The following is a 21,587-nucleotide window of genomic DNA, read 5'->3' on the forward strand; positions in this document are numbered from 1 at the left end:
TCGGATTCGATCCCTGGTTGGGGAACTAAAATCTCACAAGCCACGTGGTATGGCCAAAAAAAAAAAAAAAAAAAAAAGAAGATCTGTGGACTTCCTAGGTGGCGCAGCGAGTAAGAATCCGCCTGCCAATGCAGGGGACATGCGTTCGAGCCCTGCCCTGGGAAGATTCCACATGCCACGAAGCAACTAAGCCTGTGCACCACAACTGCTAAGCCTGTGCTCTAGAGCCCGTGAGCCACAGCTACTGAGCCCATGTGCCACAACTATTGAAGCTCACGCGCCTAGGGCCCGTGCTCCACAACAAGAGAAGCCACTACAATGAGGAGCCTGCGCACCACAATGAAGAGTAGCCCCTGCTCTCAGCAACTAGAGAAAGCCTGTGTGCAGCAACGAAGACCCAACACAGCCAATAAATAAATAAAATAAATAAATAAATTTATTTAAAAAAAAAAGATCTGTATACTATTATTATTGCATAAAAATTCCATCTGCGTTTGGACAAGGCCTGGAAAGGAAAACTCAAAACAGTTCTTTGGAGTTTTGAATACCAAATTCATTTTTATCGCAATGTTCAATTATTGAGTTCCATTTGGCCAGAACATTGAAAGTAAAGTAAGATCCTTCTGGCAGAGTGGAGGCCAGGCCCCGGGAGGAGTGTGGAATGGTGGTGCCCTACAGGATGCAAAGGTCAGGGGTTGGAATGGAACAAAGGATGAACCCAGGAGAGGAATAGGAGGTCAGATGGGTGGATCCTGGTGCCTGGTTTAGTGAAGGGCAGAGAGATGGTCCAGATAACTGTCCCACACCTGAGATACCTCCAGAGAGCAGCACTATTAAAACACCTTTCCCCACTATCCCAAAGTAAAGCGTTCCTAAGAAACCCTTCATAAGCCAAGTGGCGTAAAGCGAAGAAGCCGTTACCTTAGGACTCATCTTGCTCATGGATGCACAGACTACATCAGGGTAAGATGCTCACAGACACAGTTTAGAGCTCTGGCGGCTTGACGCTGAGATGCTGAGTGTGGTTCCCGGGGAAGGAGATTGGCGGGGCCCCTCCCGCTGCTCAGAGTGTGCACTGCCTCTGTAACAGCTCCCTGCAAAACACATGCTGAACGCTATTTCCGCTTTTTGCCTTTTTTTGTAAAAGTGAAAATCCTCTTTGGATTTCTTTTGGTTAGTGAAATCAGGTACTAATGTAGGTCTTTCGTAAAAGTGAAGTGGCACAAAGCGAACTTTCAAAAAGTGGGGAATACCTGTTAGGTTATTTTGAAAGTTGTACGTAACTGTGTTCTATTTGCCTTGTTTATTTTTTAATTTTTTTTCTTATTATTAGAATCAGACACTAATTTCTGTACTTGGCAGAATTTCAGGCAGTCACAATGATGAAAGGGCTTGAAAAGGAAAGGAAATTGGCTTCACTAGGTTTACACAAGTTTGAACGTCTCCATAAGTACTGGAGAGGGGCTTCGTGGATTAGGAGACTGCAAAGGGAGATCTCAGAAAGGGAGGTTGGGGTGGAGCTTCTGCAACTCTTGACTGAGGGAGCAATGGAACCTCTCCTTTGGGAAAAAGCTAGATGCCTGTGGAGAAGAGGCCGGTTGCTTCTCCGTGCTTTTTTGCTTCCTAGGACTCTTGTGACCGGGCACTCTGTCCTTTGCTGAGGGCAGTGTCCCCCAGACCCTTTGCAGCGCACCCCGCCTTGTTTCTTATAAGAATGGATTAGAGACCTGGCACTACGGTTCTCACCAGTGCACTCCATGGGAGAGAAGTGTGTAAGCGCTGTGATAGTGGTCATCAGTATCCAGATACTGTCTGAATATTCACTGCCGTCCGTTAACGCTCAGATTCTCTCCTTTCAGGGACATAGTGAGATCATGCTTCCCTGCCTCGTGGCCATGGTTGTGAGCAGGTGACTGGAGGCATCACGTTCCCGTGTGGGTGGAGGCCTTGAAGGGGCGCGGCGGGAGTTCCTACAGCCTCATCCTGGGACGCAGCAGTAGGTGGTCTGCCGCGGTGGAGGCTGGTGCCGTCGGCCTGGGTTTCTGAGTGAGGAGGGTGTTAAAAAGCAGTCTGGGGCGTCCCTGGGGGCGCAGGGGTTGAGAACCCGCCCGCCAGTGCAGGGGACATGGGTTCGAGCCCTGGTGCGGGAGGATCCCACATGCCGCGGAGCAGCTAAGCCCGTGCGCCACAACGACTGAGTCCACACGCCACAACTACTGAAGCCTGGGCACCTAGAGCCTGTGCTCCGCAACAAGAGAAGCCACTGCAGTGAGAAACTCGTGTGCCACAATGAAGAACAGCCCCCACTCTCCACAGCTAGAGAAAGCCTGTGTGCAGCAAAGAAGACCCAATGCAGCCAAAAAAAAAAAAAAGCAGTCTGGGGGTGGATACACAGACCTACACGGTAGGATCCAGTTATACAGCATGTAGCACGCACAGGACTACAAGAAAGACTGAGCAGCTCCGAACACAATCAATGTCGGGGTCCTCGCAGTGATGCGCTGTAGCTTGGGGGACGTTCAGTAAAGTGTTCAAGCCATCTCCCTGGGTTATTTCTTTTCTTTTTAAAAATTATTTATTTATTTATTTATTTATTGGCTGCGTTGGGTCTTCATTGCTGTGCACAGGCTTTCTGTAGCTGTGGAGAGCAGGGGCTACTCTTTGTTGCAGGGCAGTGGCTTCTCTTGTTGGGGAGCATGGGCTCTAGGTGCCCAGCTTCAGTAGTTGCAGTGTGTGGGCTCAGTAGTTGTGGCTCACGGGCTCTAGAGCACAGGCTCAGTAGTTGTGGCGCACGAGCTTAGTTGCTCCACAGCATGTGGGATCTTCCTGGAGCAGGGCTCGAACCCATGTCCCCTGCACTGGCAGGCAGATTCCTAACCACTGCGCCACCAGGGAACCCCTGGGTTATTTCTTAGATCTGCATGTGGATCTACAATTAGCTCTTTTAAAAAATAGAGACACAATTATTCCTTTTCCAGTTATTTTCCAGTCTTTCTGATGACCCCAAGGAGAAGTTCTAGGTATGGTGGCAGTGTGTATGTTGCATTTCTCTGACACTTGCAAATACTCATTTTGAACAAAGAAAGAGCAGGCTTCCTTCTCGAGGCTTTCAGCAGACAGTGCCCAGCTATAATTCAACAATGCTTATTGTCATTATGCTTATTTTGCCAGCTATCTTCTATGTATTTTGAAAGGGACTCATTATCCCCTTATGATGGTGACACAAAGTTTTCCTTAGAAAAAAAGTTTAAAAATGTAAAATATCAACTCCCTTTCAGTAAAGAGCAGTACTGATGGCGTGGGAATATGGTGTGCAAACAATGGAATCTGAGGGAACAGAGACACCCTGGGAAAAAAGGTAAAATTAAAAAAAAATTTAGTGTTATTTGGTTGAAGGATCTCAGTGTCTTGTAGTAGAAATATGAAATATGCTCTGGGTAGCAGATTTCTTAATGACAGTAAATATTTTTGAAGTGTAATATACATAGGAGAAAGCATTCAAGTAAGTGTACAACTCAATAAAATTCTCCCCAAGTGAGTTATAAATGCCACACAATTCCAGTCTATATTCCAGCAGAATTTTTTGTGTGTGGAAATTAAGTTGATTCTAAAATTTATATGGAAATACAGAAGGCCAACGATAGCCACGGCCATCTGGGAGAGGAGGAAGAAATCTGGAGGACTTATTCTGCCAGGTACCAGGACCTATAAGGTAAGTGTAGTGATTCATCTGGTGTGGTATTGGCATAGAGATGGGCAAACAGATCAGTGGAGCAGGATGGGCTAGAAATAGACCCGTAAGTGTACAGGCATCCGATTTATGGCAAAGGTGACACTGGAGAACAGTGGGGAAAGGGCCATCTTGTGAACAGAGCTTTCAGGTCGAGGCTGCTTCTCTGGCTGTGCTCTGTGAGCACCGACATCTCCGTGGGGCCTGCATTCCACTCAGGGCAGGCGGCAGTGATCCGCAGAGCCCCTGGGGCCGTCCCACAGCTCAGGTCCATGACGAGGGAGAGCTGACTCAGGCTTGAACTCTTCCTGCCCCTCTGGCTCATCCTCCTCAGGCGCCCCGTCCCTGGGCAGCCCTCCTGGCTGTGCAGCCAGCGAGAGAGCTGTGGTCACCAGCCTCCACCCTGGCCCCCGTGGTCCTTACCACCGGGGGTGCGTGTCCTTCCATGGTCCCCTCTCGCACCGAAGGGGAGCCGCCCCGTGCGCCCAGCCGAGTTCTGTGGAGGTGGTGACCGAGGGCTTCTCAGGCTCGGTCATGTCCGATGTTACAGCGTCTCCCTCAGGCCTTTGGATCGTTTCCTTAGGTGGAAGCCAGCTGTCGTGTCGTGTGGACACAAACAGGCCTGTGGAGACAAGCTCATCGGTCAGCATCCATTGGCCAGCGTGTGAGCGAGCCCCAGGCGGGCCTTCAGATCACCCTAGTGCCCAGCCTTTGGGGCTCAGCCGAGGCCCCAGACGGCGAGGGCACAGAGTAGACGTCAGTCTGACCTCCTGGCTGGCCCACGGGGATCATGAGATAAGAAAGGAGCACAGGTTTATGGCACTCGGGTTTGGGTTGTTCGTTTTGCAGCAGTAGACGACTGAGACAGTGACTCAAGCCTGCTGCCCTTTGGACCAACCGCTTGCCTCTGGGAAGACCTGCCCAGTGGCTTCACGTAGGCAGGTCTGCAGGCAGCTGCCCGCAGGCTTCTCTTAGAGCCCCTTTCCTGTCCCTGCCAGGGGGCGGAGGGCCGGATCCACACATCTGCTACCGACGCAGAGCTTCCCTTGGGAAATGAGATGCCCATTGGTCCTGCTTCCCCCCCCCAGCTTTCCGTCTCATAGAACCCCCCTTCCCCTTGGCAACGGGGGGGGGTGTCCAGTACTCCCCAGACCCTGTGTGACCTTTGAGTTCCCTCTGCCGCCTCTCCCCACGCCTCTGCTGCTGCTGCTTCTGCTCAGTGGGGGTGGGGGGGGAGCGAGCCGCTGTGGCAGGGCCCGTCCTGCCACTTCTTCGTGCGTGTGTGCCGAGGCAGGGCCAGTTCTTGTCCCAGTCTTCGCCGATGCCCTAGTCATCCTAAATGTCAGGTCTTCCACGCTCTCTGCCCTCAATTCTGGGTCTTGGCTGTGCATACCAGGAAAATGGGAAGAGGCCCGTGGACACCTGGCTCACAGGTACTCACGCCACGCCATGGCCTGCTCTTTGCGCGTGGGTTTCCGTGCTGCTCCCCCTTCCTTCCCTTGAACTCTGTTCTCCAGGGACACTGACCCGTCAGCAGTTTCTGGAATGAGTGAGGTCGTGCTCTGTCTCTTCTCTAAACCTTGGCACACAGCTGTCCCTCAGGGCAGCCACCGTCCTCTTGGCCCAGCGGGTTCTTAATTATCCTTCATGAGTCACCTCAGCACCGCCTCCTCTGGGAAGCCCTCCTTGACGACTCTGTCTCCCGGGCTACCTCTGCTGTTTCTCCTGGGCCACCCTCACTCCTTAGCTTCCTGAATCAGGGGCATAGGCAGACAGCTCCCCAGCGAAGTTTTCGCTCCCTCTTCCAGAGCACACAGCTGTTGCCGTGCCTGGGCCCCTGTTCTGCAGGTCCTCTTGAATCCAGGTGTGCAGCATGACTAGCTCTTGCCAAAGGAACATGAGCAGAGGTGGCATGTGTCACTTCCGCACCCAGGCGTCAAGAAGCAGATGTGCCACCTCCACAGAGTTCTGCCCCTGCTACCAGCTCCACTGAGATGATGACGAGCCCTTTGGGGGTGTTCGAGCAAGCCTCGTCCCCACATCAGTGTGTGGAGGAAAGCCGCCTGCTTCTGTTTTGCTTGAGATCTGACTCATTTGGAGGCTTCTTTGTTACAGCAGGTAGGGTTACCTTCTGAAATACAGTACTGTGAGGGTGTGCTTACTAATATATTCTCGCTGGCCTAGTCTTAAAGGAAAGGGGGCAGGTCTTTACATGAAAGGAGAGGAGTAGGGGATGGGAGAGCAATGACTTTATCAGTCGCTCGGTGAAGATTCGCTGAGGATCTGTCATGTCTCACGCACTCTTCCAGGCATTGGAATCACAGCAGCAAACCAGGTAGACAAGGTCCTTGCTCTCAGGAAGTGGGAACTCTAGGACGGGTGAGAATATCCCCCTAAAACAAGGAAACAGATGACAGTGCATCTTTGCTCAGAGAGGTGCTGTGGAGAACATGTTACAATGTAGCAAGGTTATATCACAGGGACGGCCTCCCTGTAGTGTCGAGTTAATACTCAGTGGTAAGAACCATCCGACCCCAGGAAGATGTTTGGAATGGGGGCGGAGGACTGTCCAGGACAGAGGAGCTGGCGGGTAGTGGCAGGAACCAGCGTGCTGTATTTGGGAGCAGGAAGAAGCCTGTGCAGCAGGAGTGGCCTGACCCCAGGAGACGGGGCGGCCGGGGCCGTGTTCCCTCGCCACCCAGAGCCCTGCTTTCTCTCTCTCTGTCACACTTATCACCATCTAATATTCTACGAGGGTGAGTCAAAAATTATCCTCACTCGGGCTGTAGAATTTTATTAACTTTTAGGAAAGACAAATACATCATTTTTTGACATAATCTCCTTGCTTTTCAATACACTTTGTCCATCTGTCAACAAGCTTTCCTACTCCCTCATTAAAAAATGTTTTAGGCTGAGCTGCGAGCCACGAATGCACACTGTCTTCACTTCTTCATTGGAAGTGAATCTTTGTCCTTGCAGGGCTGCTTTCAGGGGACCAAACAGGTGAAAGTCTGATGGAGCAACTTCTCTATCCATTCATACACAATTCTTCTCAACAAAACACTTTCACCATACCGCACACAAAGTCTTCAGTAAATAACGGCACCAGGTACACCCTCAGACCACAAAAAATAAATCACTGCACGCTGCTCTTTTTTCATTCAGATCATGAGTGGGGCATCCATTTTTGCTCCCACTGCACTTACAAATGAACTGATGTAACACGTTCACACCTGCACAGCAGTGACTGGGGAGACAGTAGCCTTGAACGGAAAGTGCTGATAAAACAGTGCGGCCAGCAGAAGTTTTAATATAACTGGAGTGCGGATAATTTTTGACTCACCCTTGTATGTGTTCTGCTTATTTACACGGTTCATGTTCTGTGTCTGCCACTGGCATGTAGGTTCCACGAGGACAGGGACTTTTGTCTGTTTTGCTCTAGGCTCTCTCTCCAGTGCCCGCCATGCAGTAAGTGCTCAAGTTACATTTGTTTAATGAATAAATAGATGAAAGGTACAAAGGCCAGGTGATGTGGGTCCTTGAAGCCATTGCAGGGGGATGGAAGGAGCATGCAGGGCTTGTGCTGACAGGCACGTGCTGGTCAGGTAAAGGCAGGACGGAGTGCCCATGGCATTGTCAGAATGGAGCCCCAGGGGTAGCGGGGTAGCGGGCAGCTCTCTAGCGGTGGCAGCAGTGACCTGTTGGCTCTGGCCTGGCCACCTTGCCCTTCCTAAGGTCACTTGACCTGCTCATCAGTCCTGGGCTGTGAGTGGGGCAGGAGTTGTCATCCTCACGCCACAGAAGAAGAAGCTGAGGCTGAGTTGTCACCAGGGTTGTTTTGGATGCAGGTGATAAACATCTGCTGGAACTGCCTTGTCTTACCTCAGCGCCCCAGAAAACAGAGCCTGAGACCCAGCTTCACATGCTGCCACTCTATCATGGGTTCAGGGCCCAGCAGCCAGGGGACGGAGAAAGGACGGCGCGGGAGGTGAGTGCTACCACGCCGGGCCCCAGCTGACACAGGGCGCCATTATGTGTGTGTTCCGATGCACACAGATGCTGTTTAGTACGAGTATTTTATTTGCTAATTCCGACAAGCTTCATCGCATGAGCCATCTGCAGGGAGGCCGTGCGGAGCAGCTACTGGGGAAGGTGAAAGCAGACTCTACTCCCAGCTCCTCCACACACAGACACACACACACACCCAGTGGCACCTGCTGGGGACCAGGGACTTGGGCTGGTTCATTTCTGTGCCCCTGTGGTCGTCCTGGAAGCTGATTTTTTTCTTTTTCGGCTGTGCCACATGTCATGAGGGATCTTAGTTCCCTGACCAGGGATCAAACCCGTGCCCCCTGCAGAGGACGTGCGGAGTCCTAACCACTGGACCACCAGGGAAGTCCTGATTACTTTTGAACGAATGAGTGAATGAATGGATGAACACATCTTGAAGAAATGTGCCTGAGGCCACCCCCCAGAAATCGACACGTAGCTCCAGTCTCCCAGCTGCATGTGATGGGCCACTTTGTAAGTTACTTTCACATCAAGTCCCACAGTGATGCAGCGAGGCAGCGTTATCAGCACCATTTCAGAATGAGGAAACTGAGGCCTGGGGGCTCAGCAGGGCAGCTCAAAGGCACAGGGGCCCAGGCTGGGTGCTGGGGGTCAGGGGCAGTACCAAGGAGGGAAACCAGAGCAGGGTTGGAGGCCAGCCAGCCTGAGGTCTGGGCCAGTGAAAACTGCCACGGGTGGAGCCCTGGAGCCACACTAGCCACGCTTCAGCAGAAAACCTCAGAGAACTTTAGAAATCACACACAGATGCGTCAGATAGAAAAATTCAACATTTTGACCCTGCGTTGAATTGGTCAGTCAGGTGTCCGGTGAGTGCTGGCCCTCGAAGAGCCCCCCAGGCTGGACGAGGAGGGAATGAATGGGCAGAAATCCAGTGAAGAGTGTCCCGAGGCGGTGGCAGGGGCCTGCCAGGGCCATGGGTTGCCGTGGGAACAGGGGAAGGGCAGGTGGCGGGCAGGAAGGGCTGCAGTGAAGCAGCCGGCAAAGGGAGACACACCTCACACGCAGACACGCACACGCCCTGCTTCAAGCCGTCCACGGGCTTTTCCTCACATGTGACTCGCATGTCAGAGGCCTTCCCACCGCCCACGACACCCCACGTGAGCTGGCTCTGCCCACCTCCCCACCCCTCTTTCCACCCTCCCTCCCTCTGCTCCAGCCAGCGGTTGAACAGGGCACTTTGTCTCTGCACACAGCTCGTGCCTCTGCCATGCCCTTTTCCTGCAGCATCTGTCCAGGTGGGCTCAGCAGGATTGCTCCATCTTGTCAGCAGGTCTCTGCTCAAACGTCGCCTCCTTAGAAAGCCTTGCTCAGCACCTCCCCTCCAGCTCCCGTCACTGTCCTCGAAGCCCATCTTGTCACCTGCGTCCCACTTATCACTCTATGGATTTCTTTTTTACTTTTAATATTTTTTAATTAAAAAAAATATTTATGTAGGCTGCACCAGGTCTTAGTGTCAGCACACGGGATCTTCGTTGCCGCGTGTGGGATCTTTAGTTGTGTTATGCGGGCTCTAGTTCCCTGACCAGGGATGGAACCCGTGGCCCCTGCATGGGGAGCGCAGTCTTAACCGCTGGGCCACCAGGGAAGTCCCTAATTTAAATATTTGGTAGTTAATACAGTCTCATGGTTAAAACCTAAAGATCATGTATACACACTAAGAATCTAGCCCCCGTGTCTCCCAGTCATCAGCTGTGCTGGCTTTGTTGGACACCAGCCATGCTGGAACTACATTTCCCAGAATTCTCTTCCCTCTATGGATCTCTATTCACGTCGGTCGTGTGAGACGTTTGCCTGAGATTCGGGAGGCTAAAGTGAAACAGCAGTCCCATCGCTCATGCTCTGAAAACCACGCAGGGCCCCAGACACTGGGGCCGCCCGTGCGTGGTGCCCCTGGCGTGCTGGTCGTGGTGCTTTGGGGTAACCCCCAGACCCACAGCTCCTCCAGCCCCCATCAGACGTGTCCCTTCAGCTTCTCTGAATCGTGGGCTGAGCGTGGGCGCGACTCTGTGGCACAGGGCACCGCGATCCACACAGGTCACTCACATGCGGCACCAACGCTGCAGGTCATGAGACACAGACACGGGTTCCAGTGGGTCCTTGTGGGTTCCGGTTCTCCTCACAGAGTCCCACGTGGCTTTGTTTTCCTGCCCGCTCTTCCTGACTGCTGGTCTCGCTGACTCGTGGCTAACGCTGGGCTCCACGCTGGGACAGAAGCGACAGCCTGCACAGACTTTCTACCGACTATGACAACAAGGTCTCAGCCTTGCCGTGAGTTCCCGAGGCTGCCTTCGCTGATTAAATCGTAATTCATACACCAGATACCATATTTTATTTGCTGATGTCTGTTCTTATTCCACTCTCACTTTTTTTTCGAAAAACAGAACATATAGTACATACTTTTCTGTATCTTGCTTTATCACTTGATATTTCTTGGAGGTCTTTCCACATCAATATATGGAGAATTCTCATTCTTTCTTTAGAGTTGAGTAGTATTTCACTGATGGGTGTATCATGCTTTAGTCCCCCAGCTCTGTCTTGATGGGAATTTGAGCGAAATGCTCATTTCTCTGTGTGTGTATGTTTTGCTTACTTATGCATTGTTTCCTGCACAAAATCATAAGGACCCTGACAGCAGAGGCCTTGTTTTTCTTGTGTCCTCAGCACCTAACAAGGCCTCGCACATAATAGATTCTCAGTACATAGTTTACTAAAAGAATGAAACCCTTCTGCACTTTCTCGATGGGCTATCTTATTGACATCCATACCCATCACTACTCTCAAGTCTCTATTTTCAGCCCAGGTTACTCTGAGGGACCCAGATACCCAACGGCCCCATTTCTGCCTCAGCCCAGCATACCAAGCTGCCTCCTCCACTTGGATGTCCCGCCGAGGTCCTCTGAATCAGCTTCCAGAACTGAACTCCTCACTCCCAGCCTCCTCCAGCCTGCCCTCCTCCTAGGCTCCAATCCTCTCTCTCCCTCGGACCCCTCGGCTCATCCAGATATTGCCAGATCCCATCCCCGTCCCATCGCTGGGGCACGTTTCCTGGAGTAAATTGTATTCATGGGCCACTGAGTCGCAGTCCCTGCCATTCGCTTCCCACCCAGCCACACATACAGCCTCAGCTCGGGTTTCCTCCCCTCTCCCCTTCAGCAGGACTCGGAGTTACTAGAGCACTCTTAGAAAGCTGTGATCACGTCATTCCCTTGACTATCTTTTCTGTGAGATCTATCCCCCCCACCCACCACACCTATTTTACCAAACGTCTTTTACATCCCTCTTCCTTTCACGTTCATTTTATACAGGCTCTATCCTTTTTATCGATTGCTGTGTAACAGAGCAGCCCAAAAACGTATGGCTGAAAACAAAAATTTATTAGTATCTCTTAGTTCTGTAGATTAGCTGGGCTCAATTGGGCAGTCCTCACTCGGGCCTCTTGTATGATTGCAATCAGTTTTTACTGGGGCTGCAGTCAGTTTCATGTGAAGTTTAATATGGCTGGACACTTCAGATGACTCTGTTACGTGGCCGGCAGTGGGTGCTGGCTACCTACCAGGGGCTCAGCTGGAGCCCTTGATAAGAATACCTATACGTGATCTGGGATTCTCACAGCATGGAGGCTCGTTTCTCAGCCTTCTGCTGCCTGAGCATTTCAAGAGTGCTGGGTGAGAGTGGTAAGGCTTCCGGTGGTCTAGCCGTGGAAGTCACAGGATATCACTTCTGCTACATTCTGTTGGTCAATCAAGTCAGTAAGGCCAACCCAAATTCAAAAAGAAGGGAAGTAGCTTCCACAACTCAAAGGAAGGAGGAGCCAAGAACTTACCACCTTCTTTAATCTACCATTGTCTATCTTCAGGACACAGGTTATGTCTACTTCTCCTCTGCGCCACATATACTCACCTCCTCCCAAAGGCCCGGAAAGTCTCATCCCAATACATCATTGGCTCATACTGGATCTTGTCGTGTCAGTCAGGTCTAGGTGCAGATGAAGCTCCTCAGAAGATGAAGTTCCTGTGATTCCTCAAGAACAGCTTCTGGAGTATGTTCCTCCTGATCTGAAGACCTGTGAGCTACGCACATGTTTTCTGCCCTCCACAGACTCAACAAATAGTTGACAAGCATAAGACAACCAGAGCAGACACTCCTGTTCAAAAGGGGAAAAATGGGAGTGACGTAGCTACCACCGGGTCACGGCAATTCTTTTTTTTAATTAATTAATTAATGTATTTATTTTTGGCTGTGTTGGGTCTTTGTTGCTGGGCGTGGGCTTTCTTTCATGGTGGTGAGTGGGGGTTACTCTTCATTGTGGTGCGTGGGTTTCTCATTGTGGAGGCTTCTCTTGTGGAGCACTGGCTGTAGGCGTGCGGGCTTCAGTAGTTGTGGCTTGTGGGCGCAGCAGTTGTGGCTCGCAGGCTCTAGAGCACAGGCTTAGTTGCTGTGGCACAGGGGCTTAGTTGCTCTGCACATCCCGATTCTGAAATCCAGTTAGGCACATGTTATCAGTTTCCTGATGAGGGTCCAACCCTGCTTCTTGAGAATGATGCTCTGTGGCTCTTGACTCCACCTTCTTGGCTGATGGCTTTCTTCTGAGTAGTCCTTCCTTTTTCATGAGAAATAGCCATGTTTGCATTTGAATAGCCTTCTTAGTCTGCTTCTTAGAAAGCTGGGGGTTCACAGGTTTCTTTTTATTTCTGTGCTCTGCCTTTTTCTGTGTTCTCTAGTTGTTTATCTTTAAACCTAGCATTTTGAATGGCTGCAGAATGGGATGGAATTACCATAATTCTTGGCCTGTGAGTCCATTTCTGATTTCCATTCCCCTGCATATTTTATAAATGGTACTCACTGAGGATCTATTGTGCCCCAGCACTGTTCTTATCAAGGATATGGCAATGAATGAAACAGAAAAAAATCCCTACCCCTCCGGAACCGCCATTCCAGTGGGGGAGATGGACAGTAAGCAAATACGAAAGCAATATGAAGAAATAAAAAAGCAGGAAGGGAGATAGCAAGTGGATGTTTTATGCCTAGTGTGATAGGAAGGGGAACTTCGGTGTTATTTAGGGAAGGCCATTCTCACTAAGATAACATTTCACTCGAAACATGAAGAAAGTGAGGGAGTGGCCGTACAGATATCCGAGGGAAGAGCTGTCCAGATCGAAAGAAGTACAACTGCAAAGGCTTTCGTGACACGTGTGCCTTCTCTTTTCTTAAACTAGTGTAGTCTGAGTAGACTGATCAGAGGGGATGTTAGAAGGAGATGAGGTCCGAGAAGTATCTAAGGGTCAGGACTATTTGTTTTGGCGGCTTGTGGCATCTTAGTTCCCCAAGCAGAGATGCACCCTGGGCCCTGGGCAATGCAGCAGAGTCGTAAGTGCTGGACCACCAGGGAATTCCCAGGATAGGATCTTTCGTCTGTAAAGCCTTTCGTTCTTCCTCTGACCTATGGGAATAGTTTGAGCAGGAGAAGGACATGGCCTGACATTTTTATAGAATCGCTCTGGCTGCTGTGTTAAGACAAGATAGGGAACGGGGTGGGAGCAGGAGACCAAGGTTGTTGCCATAATCTAGGTGAGAAATGATGGCGGTGCAGACCAGGTGGGAGGGGCAGCGGTAGGAAGGTGTCCCGTCCTGGGTATCCTTCCAAGGCTGTGAATGAAGGGTCCCCGAGGTAGAGAGGGGGGTTGAGCTAGTTTCCTCGAACTGCTGTCGCAAGTCACCACAAGCCTGGTGGCTTAAAGCAAGAGACGGATGTCGGCTCACATCCTAAAGGCCGAAGGCGGCAGCCGCGTCCCCCTGCCGTCGGCGCTCCTTGGGTTGTGGCTCTGCGCTCCCGCCTCGCACGCCGTCCCCACGTGGCGCCGGGCAGTCCGGGACGCGCTGCTCTCCAGACCCTCAATCACACCTTCAGACACCCCTCCTCCCAGTCAGGTCGCGTCCGCAGGGTCCAGGACGTGGACATATCTTTTTGGGGGTCACTATTCAGCCCGCTACGGGAATCAAGAACGACAACAACGTTTTTGCACCCAGAAACCAAAAGAATGAAGTCTGCGTGAACCGGCACAGGAAAAGGCCAGGAGAGGAGCGTGCTGTGGGGACGCTGCCAGAGTTCTGAGCAGGTCCTAACGTGCGCAGGCGGCGCTGGAGCTGGAGAGGGTGCCCCACAGAGGGTTCCATCTCTTGGCTTCTCTTCCGACGCTAAGCTCAGGGGCCGAGGCATCGGTGGGTGGCTCCATCATGGCGTCACCCTGCTCCCGTCAGGGCCTCAAAGATGGCCGCAGCCACTGGGGGCAGACATGGTTGCGCCACGTGACCCAGGTCCGGGCCGGAGGCCGCGGAACGTGACGCACGGTTGAGGCGGGGCTCCTCCCCCGCAGCCCTGGCGTGGGGCGTCTCGTGACAGGTACTTCCGCTCGGGGCGGCGGCGCTGGCGGAAGTGGGAGCGGAGCCGGAGTCTTGGCCATAAAGCCCGAGGCGGCGGCGGCGGCGGCGACGTTGGAGGCTCGGACAGGCCGCGGAGCCCGGCGGAGTCAGGACTCGGACTCTCCTGCGCCCTCGTCGTCCCCGCGTCCCCTCCTCGGTGGAGCCCTCGCCACGCGCCCGGCCCGGAGCCCAGCGGAGCGGCCGCGGTAATGGGCGGCCCGGCCCCATCCCCCTCCCGGCCCTCGGTCGCCGGCGCGCGCCGCCCGCGTCTCGGGCAGGCCCGGCGCGGCCTCGCGGGCAGCTCAGCGTCCCGGGGCCCGGCGGCAGGCCGGCCGCGCGCCCGCGGGGGTCGGAGGTCGCCGGGTGGGACCCCGGCCGGCGCCGCGCACGCCCGCTTCCCGGGGCGGCCGGGCCCGGGCTCCCCGGCGCTGGGGCGGCGGCCGGCGGGACCCCGCCCCGGAGCCAGGCCGCGCCGCGTGCCCGCCGTGCGGTCCGGCCGAGGGACCGCGGCGCCGGGGGTCCGCGGGGCGCCGGTCACGTGCCCCGGGCGCCCTCGGGCAAGGCGACGGGGAGGTTTTTGCCACAGACGCGTCACGGTGAAGCCTGGGAGAAGTTTCCAAACTTGCTGGGGGGCAGACGGCGCCGGGCCAGAGCTGTGTTTGGTTCGGGCCGCGCCGGGCCCGCTGAAGGCGTGCGGTGCGGGCTCCTCCGCGAGCGGTGGTTCGCGAAACTGGGGAAATTGGGAATAGCGATGGCAAACGATGGAGCGCTTCCTGTGCGCGGGGCAGCGTGGTGATGTCTCTGCAGCACTTATTATATTTAGTTCTTGGAAAAAACCTTCTTAAGCACGGTTATCGTGCCCATTTATAGACAGGGAAATCGGAGATCGGAGAGCTTAAGTCGTTTGCCCAAGGTCGCAGAGCTCGTCGGTTGTGGAGCGGAGATTCGAGTCCAGGCGCTCAGACCCCACACCACTGCTCAGCCTCGGGGTTGCACTGCTTTGTGAGGCCCCTGAAGCCTGTGATTTATCTTTTGCCACCTGGTATCTCCCGCTCTCCGCCTCCTTTCTTTCTAGTGATATCATTTTGGAAGCTTTTTCTGGTAGCATTAGTTCTGCCTTGAAACCGTAACAGGTTCCGTTTGCAGTTGTGACTTTTAACTTTTTTTTTTTTTTTTTTTTTTTGGTCATGTAGCGCCAGTAAATTAGGAGCTCTAGAATTATAGCAAAGTGCTTAACTGAGGTTCGAAGATTTTTGTTACCTGCGTCTTTTGTCAAATGAGTTGGGCTGGCACTCCTGCCATGTGGACCCTCCCTGAAGCCTGAGTGCATGGGTGTGCAGCCAGTGGTTCTTTCCTGTTGAAAATACTATATCTTCTCTTTGGATTCCAAGAGAACAGGCTCTTGTCTCTTCCTTGTGACTGAAGCAGCTGATTACCCGCATGACTTCTCATCCATGGATTAATAAAGTCTCCTATTAGTGTGCTGCTCTCTTCAGACTTAAGAGAGTTTGTTCAGATTTGAGTCTAAGAACTAGAAAGTGAGTCGTGAGTACTTCTCCTGAAGATCCTATCCAGGCTAAAATTTGGTGCCTACTACCCTGTTGTAGTCTGATTTCTCTCTCTTTTTTTTTAAACTTTGTTACCCAGCCTGATATATTTGAGTAATAAGTGTGGTGGCGTTAAATAATGTTTACTTTTAGAGGTGAGCAATGATGAGTGGCTGTTCTTCCATTCATCAGATGTTTCAAATATCTACTATGTATCAGGCATTGCCGAGTATTGACTCAGGGAGATAGGCCTGGTTCCTGTCCTCAAGGAATTTTTTAATTAATTAATTAAGTGAATTGGCTGTGTTGGGTCTTTTTTTTGTTGTGTGCGGGCTTTCTTTAGTTGCAGTGAGTGGGGGCTACTCTCTGTTGTGGTGCGCGGGCTCCTCGTTGCCGTGGCTTCTTTTGTTGCGGAGCACGGGCTCTGGGTGCGTGGGCTTCAGTAGTTGCAGCACATGGGCTCAGTAGTTGTGGCGCACGGGCTTAGTTGCTCCGCGGCATGTGGGATCTTCCGGGACCAGGGATCGAACCTGTGTCCCCTGCATTGGCAGGCCGATTCGTAACCACTGCGCCACCTAGGAAGCTACCTCAAGGAATTTAAAAATGGTGAGTGATCATGGCCAGGAATGTTCTTGTGGAATGGCTTGGCGGTAGAACTTGAAGTTTTTTGTGAAAAGGAGTTATTTTTCATCTCAGCAAGTGCATCCGTAGTAATCCAGACAGCATGGTGTTCGGGGTAACTTGAAGGCTTTGTTAATTTTAACAATGGCATTTGGTTTGGTTTGCTCTTGAGGAGAGTATATAGAAGATAATATCACAGTTTCTAATAGATGGTGTTTTTGAAAGAGTAACTTTCAAGTCTAAAATTGTTTCTCCTTTTGCCTTTGGGCACCATCGTCTTACAGTGGGTGTGTTGGCTGTTGGGGGCTTTCTGAGCAGAGGCTTACTTCTCAGGCTGGGGCTGCTTCTTCAGCTGACAAGGAAAGTTTCACGTGGCGCCTACCAGTCTCAGTACCAGTATCAACCTCGGGAAAACCCTCTGCCACCCTGTCTCCCACAAGTCTTCTTTAAGAGTGGATGTGAGTTTTGCATTTGTGGTAGAATTACATGAGTAAACAAACAGAAGGGGGAGTGGAATGAAGACGATGATCTAAAAATAACCTTATTAGTATGGTTTTCCAGGTAATTGTTAGTGACCTGCTGGGGCAGAAATAATTTTTGGTGCCAGCCGGGCCTAACACCCCGCCCCAAACCTCAGAGTCAAGGAGCATTGCTTTGTAGTCAAGTGTGGCTTTGAATCCGATTCCTGACCCCACCACCGAGTGAAGCAAAAAGGTTTTGGTTATTTGATTAGCTTTTAATAAATTTCCAAAGGGACTTGTGCTGAGAACATCTTTGCCCTTACCTTTTGTGTTAGTTTTTCTGTGCAAAGGTGTGGCAAACCCAGACCACACACATGGGACAGTCGTCTTGTGCACTGTTCCTCTCCGAGATTTGACATAAATATGTACCATCATTCCTGTCATGAGCTGTCTAGTTCTCCATCTACGTAATTCACATATGGCTGAGGAGAACTTGAGCAGCTACTGGACTGGAAGTTACAGACAAGGTGTTCCAGGCAAGTTGGGAGGAGTCCTCCTGCATGAGGCCCAGAGGGTGGTTCCCCCGGCACTGATATCATCCTTGAAGGAGGCTGGAGCTCTGGAAATTAGCTCCCCCCGCCTTTGCAGCTCCCGGCTTTCTGCTGCCTCCTGTCTCCCCTGTAAGGGCACTGTTGTCTTCCTGGCATCCGTTCCTCTGTGATGGAGCGTGCGTCTGTGAATGTCGTCTCCTAGAGCTCTGTGCTTCTCTGTCTGCAGTTTGCTGCAGTGTGTTGGTCTCTTTAGTTGTTTGCCCTCTTACCTTCCCTCTATTTTCTGCTTTTTGCTTCCCACATGTGACATTAAACGCAGAAAAATGGTTTGCATTTATGTTTTAAAACTTCTTACTGGTGGTTATGGTCAGTGTGATTTGTGAATCAAAGGTAAAAGTGACGTGGTGGGGGAAATCAGAACAGGCTTTTTAGCACTGTCTCCAACTAGTTTCAATTTTAGTACTCCAGACTGTGATTTCAAAAACAAATTTAAGAATAGCTGCTTGCAAAATGTCTCCGTGGGGGAGGAAGAGAGCTTGGGAGTTAGTTCCAGTGGTGACATGCAGTATTGGCCTCGTTCGTTTGCCTGAAGATGCAGTACTTAATGCAGGGGATCTCAGGCCTCCCCCGGGGCTCTCTGTTTTGGTGATGTCATCACCGCGGTGCAGATCTGTCTCACTGAATCTGTTGGCCATTTCCTGGTCACCCAGGCCTGCTGGCTGTCTGGACAGAGCAGATCTGAGCAAGCCTGTGAAGGGAGGTGGGGACCTGGCTTGCCTCTCAGGTGGGCTTGTGTGGGTGCCCACCGCCAGGTGCAGGGAAGCACGGAATCGGCTTCTCTGGTCTCCCCACCCTCTCAGGTGTAAGGTGGCTTGCTTCTTACTACTGGCTTTCCTGGACTTACCCTGTCCAGTTAGAGAATACTTTAAAAATTATATTTCGAAGTAAACAGTTACATCATTGGTTTCCAGTCTTGGTATGCAGTTTTAATTTTTTTAAAGAACGTTTATTGAGATAAAATTGACATGCAATAAACTGCATATATTTAAAGTGTACAATTTGATTTTTTTTTCCTTATTAGTAATGTGTATATTGGCAGCCCCAATCTCCCAATTCATTTTCACCCAACCCCCAACCCCCCGCCCCACTTTCCCCCCTTGGTGTCCATATGTTTGTTCTCTACATCTGTGTCTCTATTTCTGCCTTGCAAAGCGGTTGATGTGTACCATTTTTCAATTTTAATTTTAAAAATTTATTTCCATTTGAGTTTGAGAGTACTACTATGAATTAACCTTTAAAAAACCCGAACGTAACAGCAGAGACTTTATGAAAAATAGTGCCTCTTACATGTGGCATTCAGGACTGGGGGCCACAGAAATAACTCTGGGGGGCCCTGAGCCGTTTGGGCAGCCCACAGGTTAAGAGCTGCACTAAAATCCTCTGGCTTGTGCCATTCAGTTGATGGTTGGTAAAGAGCATTCGTGAACAGCGTGTGTAAGAGCCTTCCTGCACAAGTATTTGTCTCTAAGTGTTTTTGTTCATATTTGTATAGTGCTTACGGTGCACGTAGGGTTTCAGTCGGTGCTCACAGCAGCCCTGCAGGCTGAGAGGGTGGTCGAGCCTGGGGCCCAGGTGGCCCGGCTACTCTAGTGCTAGTCTCCTGGGATACAGCTGAGGCTCTTTCTGATGCATTCGTGATTGCTGTAAAGCCCTCAGCATTTGACTCCTTATAAAAATATATCTTTTTTCTACTACCTTTTATTTAAAATGACATTTCTCTTTTGCTGATTATTAAACGAGTCATTTCTTTAGAGGAAAAAAAAAAAGGCTAGGAAAATACAGAAGTGAAAAGAAGAAAAATTCAATTCAATTGACCTGTGGGACCTCTGAATAAACACCCGGTAGTAGGAAGCTGGGGTCAGGAGACGAGCTGTATTTTTCAAATGTTTAATGGCAACAGGCGAGGAGCCTGATGCATCAGTGCCATGATGAGGTTTATTTGCCGTGGTGACAGTGGGTCAGTAAGGTGTTGCAGTTGTCATTTCTATATTTTAGTAAACTCTGAATTTGCAGTGGGACATTTGAGAATTGTACAGGTAAGTGAACAGTTTGGAGAGTTTTCATAAACTTAGAAGTCCCCTTGTGCTTCCTTCAAGTCCTTGTCATCCTCTCCTGCTATTTTTTAACACCGTAGGTTAATTTCGTCTGATTTGGACTTTGTGTAAATCATATACTAAGTACCCTTTTGTATCTGTTTCTTTGAGTCAGTGTTGCCTGAGAGATTTTCTGTTGGGTGCAGTGGTAACTCCATTTTCATTGCTTAGTAGTATTTCATTATGTGGTATACCCTAATGTATTTATTAATTTATTGATGGGCATTTGGGTAGTTTGTAGTTTGTGGCTGCTAAAAACAATGCTGCACCAGGACTTCCCTGGTGGCTTAGTGGGGAAGACTCTGTGTGCCCACTGCGGGGGTGCGGCTTCCATCCCTGGTCAGAGAACTAGATCCCACATGCATGCTGCAACTAAGGAGCCCGCCTGCCACACTTAAGGAGCCAGTGAGTCTCAACCAAAACCCAGTGCAACCAGAAATAAATAAACGAATGCATAAATCAATAAAATTTTAAAGAGTAAAATAAAATTATGCTGGTTCGGGATTTCCCTGGTGGTCTAGTGCTTAAGACTCTGTGCTCCTGCTGCATAGGGTGCAGGTTCAATTCCTGGTCAGATTGCCACACTGCGTGGCAAGTTCCACATGCCACGCAGTGTGGCCAAAGAGAAAACAATGCTGTATGAGCATTCTTGGGTTTGTCTTCTGAGGAATACATCCACGCGTTTCTGTGGTGTCAGCACTGAGGCGTGGAAAGGCTGGGTTTTTAGCCTGTGTAACTGTATATTGCTAGGGCTGCCATAACACACACGGCAGCCTGGATGGCTTAAACAGCAGAGACTTATTTACCCTTAATTCTGAAGCCTAGAAGTCCGAGATTGAGGTGTTAACAGGGTCGGTTTCTTTAGAAGCCTCTTTTCTTGGCTTGTAGGTGACCGTCTTTTCCCCGTGTCCTCACGTGGTCTTTCCTCTGTGCGGGTCTGTGTCCTAACCTCCTCTTATAAGGACACCACTCAGATCGATTAGGGTCCACCCTCATGACTTCATTTAACCTTAGTTACCCCTTTAAAGGCCCTATCTCCAAATACAGTAACATTGTGACATTTTTGAGGTTACGACTTCAGCGTGGATGCACAGAGGGACCACAATTCAGGCCGTAGCAAAATGTGCTGCACTTTGGTGGACACTCCTGATTTTCCAAAGCTGTATCACTTTACACTCCCACTAGCAGTATGTGAGAGTTGCAGATGTTCCACATCTTTTTCTTTTTTAAAATATTTATTTACTTATTTGGCTGCAGCAGTTCTTCGTTGTGGCACGTGGAATCTTTAGTTGCATCTTAGTCGCGGCACCTGTGATCTTTAATTGCGGCATGCAGCACCTTTGGATGCTGCATGCGACCTCTTCGTTGCGGCATGCGTGTGGGATCTGGGTCCCTGACCAGGGATGGAACCCGGGCCCACGTCTTTGGGAGCGTGGAGTCTTAGCCACTGGACCACCAGGGACGTTCCCAGGTGCTCTACATCTTTGCTGACACTTATTTTCATTTTACCCCGTGGTACTAGCGTCGTACTCTCATCCAGAACCAGCACGGGCAGCCTTGAGAGGGTGGGGAGGCTGTTTCTGGAGCAGAATGTGTCATGATTTGAGGCTGCCTCTTGTGAATACTTCTTAAATCCGTTGGGGCTCGAGATGCAGAATGACTTCAGTCTGGTGAGCAGTTAGCCCCCCCATGGTTGCCCTTATGGGTCAGTTTTTTGCATGTATAATCTGGGCTCATTCCTGGGGGTGGAACTGGCTTTAAAGTGCCACCGGTAGGATATAAATCTAGCTATGGTAGAGAGTGCTTTCATTGAGATTCTTCTTTGGTTTGACACTTGCATCCTTAAAATAGTGGATTCCCTCATACACATGCTAGGAATAGGTCTGTTTTGTGTGTTCTGACGGACCATTTAGATATTAGTTGGCGTTGGACCAGCAGCTTCATGGCTGAGTGATCTTGAGCTCTGTACATCCACTGTAGACCTTGGTTTGATTGGAATAATATTACATGCCCCTGCCCCTCCCCCACTCTAA

General features: G+C 50.9%; 1 protein-coding gene across 1 annotated transcript in view; it reads left to right on the forward strand.

Annotated features, from left to right (window-relative positions):
- The first annotated feature begins 14,209 nt into the window (after positions 1-14,209).
- RAB7A (RAB7A, member RAS oncogene family) overlaps positions 14,210-21,587 on the forward strand; it is a 61,700-nt gene continuing 54,322 nt past the window's right edge. Inside the window, exon 1 of the mRNA XM_057705564.1 lies at positions 14,210-14,427. The gene's annotated coding sequence lies outside the window, so the exon portion shown is untranslated. The remainder of the gene's footprint in view (positions 14,428-21,587) is intronic.

The sequence above is a fragment of the Hippopotamus amphibius genome, chromosome 13 (genome assembly GCF_030028045.1).
Source record: "Hippopotamus amphibius kiboko isolate mHipAmp2 chromosome 13, mHipAmp2.hap2, whole genome shotgun sequence".
Lineage (NCBI taxonomy): Eukaryota > Metazoa > Chordata > Mammalia > Artiodactyla > Hippopotamidae > Hippopotamus > Hippopotamus amphibius.